The sequence below is a fragment of the Bombyx mori genome, chromosome 11, assembly GCF_030269925.1.
Source record: "Bombyx mori chromosome 11, ASM3026992v2".
In the NCBI taxonomy this organism is placed as follows: Eukaryota; Metazoa; Arthropoda; class Insecta; order Lepidoptera; family Bombycidae; genus Bombyx; species Bombyx mori.
The window spans coordinates 4821231-4826230 of NC_085117.1; the positions used below are offsets into that span (position 1 = coordinate 4821231).

General features: G+C 45.8%; 3 non-coding genes across 3 annotated transcripts in view; all 3 read left to right on the forward strand.

Moving 5' to 3' along the window:
- The first annotated feature begins 500 nt into the window (after window positions 1–500).
- Window positions 501–2408, forward strand: LOC119630880 (small subunit ribosomal RNA). The gene has a single exon (XR_005246474.1). It is a non-coding gene; the product is annotated as a small subunit ribosomal RNA (ribosomal RNA).
- Window positions 2409–3169: 761 nt separating this feature from the next.
- Window positions 3170–3326, forward strand: LOC119630874 (5.8S ribosomal RNA). The gene has a single exon (XR_005246468.1). It is a non-coding gene; the product is annotated as a 5.8S ribosomal RNA (ribosomal RNA).
- An 849-nt stretch (window positions 3327–4175) lies between these two features.
- The window catches only part of LOC119630876 (large subunit ribosomal RNA), a 4118-nt gene continuing 3293 nt past the window's right edge, over window positions 4176–5000 (forward strand). Inside the window, exon 1 of the ribosomal RNA XR_005246470.1 lies at window positions 4176–5000. This exon is cut by the window's right edge and continues 3293 nt beyond it. This is a non-coding gene — a ribosomal RNA (large subunit ribosomal RNA).

A 5000-nucleotide genomic window follows, 5' to 3' on the forward strand; every position in this document is an offset into this window, starting at 1 on the left:
AATATATTTATTATAGATTAACCGAAACGCTGCGGTCGCCGTAACACCGTGTGAGACATATGCGTAACTCATGCGACGGCATGTTCGTTCGGTTAGTTCATTTCTAATTTCAGAATGAAACAATCAAACGGACGAATGCACCTGTTCGTTCAGTCGTTTACGTCATTCTGTACGTTCCGTGCGCGATTTTGAAATTTTATTCGTTAAAACGAATTATAATATTTCATATGGTGTTTTTATTTAAACATTATATGTTTTAACGTGAACGGTTTATGCGAAATCTCGGTGGACCGATTTTGTATAATTATCCTTTTCCTTAAAAATTAAATTTTCTAGGATATGGATTTTTATATATTTAATGATATTATTTATTAGTAAACAACGAGAGTTGTTTATTATATAAATACTATTATAATACCTAAACACGATCACGCCGTACGAGCGTTTTTACGCCCGATGCGGTGCGACGTTTTAGTTTTCGAGCTAACGAAAAAGAGAGCTCCCTGGTTGATCCTGCCAGTAGTTATATGCTTGTCTCAAAGATTAAGCCATGCATGTCTCAGTGCAAGCCGTATTAAGGCGATACCGCGAATGGCTCAATATATCAGTTTTGGTTCCTTAGATCTTACTCAGTTACTTGGATAACTGTGGTAATTCTAGAGCTAATACATGCAATCAGAACTCTGACCAGTGATGGGATGAGTGCTTTTATTAGATCAAAACCAATCGACGGAGGGCCTCGCGTCCGAAGTCGTTAATTTTGATGAATCTGGATAACTTTTGCAGATCGCATGGTCAAGTACCGGCGACGCATCTTTCAAATGTCTGCCTTATCAACTTTCGATGGTAGTTTCTGCGACTACCATGGTTGTCACGGGTAACGGGGAATCAGGGTTCGATTCCGGAGAGGGAGCCTGAGAAACGGCTACCACATCCAAGGAAGGCAGCAGGCGCGCAAATTACCCACTCCCGGCACGGGGAGGTAGTGACGAAAAATAACGATACGGGACTCTTACGAGGCCTCGTAATCGGAATGAGTACACTTTAAATATTTTAACGAGGAACAATTGGAGGGCAAGTCTGGTGCCAGCAGCCGCGGTAATTCCAGCTCCAATAGCGTATACTAAAATTGTTGCGGTTAAAAAGCTCGTAGTTGCATTTGTGCGCCGCGCTGTCGGTGCACCGCATCCGCGGTGATACTGACACGTTTGCGGAGCATATCGTCGGTGAGCCGGCGTTCTAAAAAACGCCGGTTCAATATCAAAATCCTATCGCGGTGCTCTTCGGTGAGTGTCGAGGTGGGCCGACAATTTTACTTTGAACAAATTAGAGTGCTCAAAGCGGGCTAAAAATGCTGCTTGAATATTTCGTGCATGGAATAATAGAATATGATCTCGGTTCTATTTTGTTGGTTTTCAGAACTCCGAGGTAATGATTAATAGGGATAACTGGGGGCATTCGTATTGCGACGTTAGAGGTGAAATTCTTGGATCGTCGCAAGACGAACATCAGCGAAAGCATTTGCCAAAGGTGTTTTCATCAATCAAGAACGAAAGTTAGAGGTTCGAAGGCGATTAGATACCGCCCTAGTTCTAACCGTAAATATGTCATCTAGCGATCCGCCGACGTTACTACAATGGCTCGGCGGGCAGCTTCCGGGAAACCAAAGATTTTGGACTCCGGGGGGAGTATGGTTGCAAAGCTGAAACTTAAAGGAATTGACGGAAGGGCACCACCAGGAGTGGAGCCTGCGGCTTAATTTGACTCAACACGGGAAATCTCACCAGGCCCGGACACCGGAAGGATTGACAGATTAACAGCTCTTTCTTGATTCGGTGGGTGGTGGTGCATGGCCGTTCTTAGTTGGTGGAGCGATTTGTCTGGTTAATTCCGGTAACGAACGAGACTCTAGCCTGCTAAATAGGCGTCGTTATTTAGGTGTGCGCGGCCTCGTGTCGCGCAACTCACTGACGACGTATTAAAATTCTTCTTAGAGGGACCGGCGTCTTCGAGCCGCACGAGATTGAGCAATAACAGGTCTGTGATGCCCTTAGATGTCCTGGGCCGCACGCGCGCTACACTGAAGGAATCAGCATGTTCTCCCTGGCCTAGAGGCCCGGGCAACCCGCTGAAACTCCTTCGTGCTGGGGATTGGGGTTTGCAATTATCCCCCATAAACGAGGAATTCCTAGTAAGCGCGAGTCATAAGCTCGCGTTGATTACGTCCCTGCCCTTTGTACACACCGCCCGTCGCTACTACCGATTGAATGATTTAGTGAGGTCTTCGGACCGACACGCGGTGGCTTCACGGCCGTCGGCGTTGTTGGGAAGTTGACCAAACTTGATCATTTAGAGGAAGTAAAAGTCGTAACAAGGTTTCCGTAGGGGAACCTGCGGAAGGATCATTAACGTGTGTTGTATTGTGTGTGATATGTAAATATTTTATTTATTTATTTATATATATATACGCATGCATACATTCGATCGTTCTTAATTTTTATCGTTTATCCGATTTCTCACGCTCTCGCGCGCGTTTGTCGCGACGATATTGAATCTGACTGCTGACATTATATATCTAATACTGCTGCGTACTGCACGCGCACGGCAGCACACGCATAAAACTATACGCGCACTACAAAATACCATTACTGACACCGAAATTACAGTGTTGTTCTGTGTTTGTGGTGTGTGTGTGTGTGTGTGTGATGCAGTAGTTGTGTGTGTGTGTGTCGTCGTGTCGATTCGATTGCCGTCGTGACACTAGTGCGCTCGAGAGCGAGAACGCGGTGATCGAAAGAAAAACTCACAGACGTTTTAGTTTTCTTAACGTGTGTGTGCGTGCGTTGTACCACCGTGTTTTATATGTTTATTATTATATATTTTGAGATTCGAAATTTCGAATATTATAATATTTATGTATAAAATGCGAAACGCGCGCGCGCACACGGCGAAAACGTCGAAACGTCGCGTACACGTCCAAACGTCACGGAGAGTCGCGTGCGCGCGTTCTTGCGGGAGCGCTCGCTCGTGTCTCTCTCGTCGTCGTTGACGGTTTCGTAAATTAACATAGAATACATTTTATTTATTTATTGTTTTTTTTTTCGACAAGAAAAAAAAAAAAAGAAATTTTTTATTTTTATTTAAACATTACAGAAAAAACGAAAATCATTACCCTGGACGGTGGATCACTTGGCTCGCGGGTCGATGAAGAACGCAGTTAACTGCGCGTCATAGTGTGAACTGCAGGACACATTTGAACATCGACATTTCGAACGCACATTGCGGTCCGTGGAGACACATCCAGGACCACTCCTGTCTGAGGGCCGGCTGCATAAAAAACATTAATCACATTGCGTGGCTCGTGCCGCGCTCGTGATCCGTCGCGTTGACGCGTTCCGCGTTACGCGTTCGTACTCGTCGTTACGTGTTGTTTTATTTAATTAAAATCTGACCGAAGACTACGATTACGAATCGCGTTTCGCTAGCTCGTCTCTCCGACGGATCTAAAAATGTTTTATTGTTATTTCAAAATTTTCATAATCACGTCGAACCTCTCTGGCGCGCGCGTTATGTTTAGCGTGCGCGTAGCGAGTTCTCGTGTATATGAATTTTTGTCGTCTTGGTTTCGTTATTCTGTTGTTGACGTTGTATTAATCGTTATTTAATATCGACGACGACGACGGTGCGAAGCGAAACGTTGTGATGAAGAATTTTAATGAATTATTTGTAATCGCGAATAAATTCAATAAAATAATCTAACGATTTTTCGCTTGCACACACATCGATCGTTGAATTTACTTAACGTAACGGCGACGACGAAAAACTACTAATGACCGGGACAGACGAATGATTAACAATAGGAAAACGTGTGTAGGCGGACTCGACGTCCGAATTGCGACCTCGCGCCTCTCCATCTCTCACTCTGACTCGCTAGCGCTCTCGTTCGCTCGCTCTCGCTCACTCGCTCTCGGCTCTCTCGTTTTCGTCTCTGATTGAAATCTCATTACAAAATTTTTTGTGAGGAGAAGAAAGAAGAGATTGATGCTTGGGAATAGAGAAAATGGTGGTGGGAGGAGAGGAAAGGAGGACGTGCGTGAGGAGAGGAGAGGGGTGGGAGGATTTTGCGATGGACGCTGACGGATATCGAGTTTGCCTCAAATTTATTTTTATATCGTTGGCCTCAGATCAGGGAGGATCACCCGCCGAATTTAAGCATATTAGTAAGCGGAGGAAAAGAAACTAACCAGGATTTCCTTAGTAGCGGCGAGCGAACAGGAATATAGCCCAGCACTGAATCCCGTTGTTTTAATCGATAACGGGAGATGTGGTGTTCGGGAGGTTCCGCTTTCTCGTCGCGACGACTCCTGTCCAAGTTCGTCTTGAACGGGGCCGTTTTCCCGTAGAGGGTGCCAGGCCCGTAGCGACGGAGGGTCGCGGCGAGAGGGACGCTCCTTAGAGTCGGGTTGCTTGAGAGTGCAGCCCTAAGCGGGTGGTAAACTCCATCTAAGGCTAAATATGACCGCGAGACCGATAGCGAACAAGTACCGTGAGGGAAAGTTGAAAAGAACTTTGAAGAGAGAGTTCAAGAGTACGTGAAACCGTTCAGGGGTAAACCTGCGAAACTCGAATGAACGAACGGAGAGATTCATCGTTTTCTCTCGGGCGTACGTTTACGTGCGTTCAGATGTTGACGGAACGTTCGTTTCGTGCGTTCGTTCTCCGTCGGCACGGTACGTGAACGTTTAACGTCCCGAGAAGACGTGCACTTCTCTCTTAGTAATGCATCGCGACCCGTTCGTCGTGGATTTAAGACGATCGCGCGGGAGACCGTACGAGTTTTATTCGTTTAGAACACGTTCGGACCGCGTATCGTTCCGATCCACGCATTCGGACGGTATCATTAAACTAATCACGCACGCGTTGAAAATTCCTAAAAAAAATTTTCTCATACGCGTCCGGCCCGACGCAAGTCAACGTCGTATTTTCTCGTTTCCTGCCTT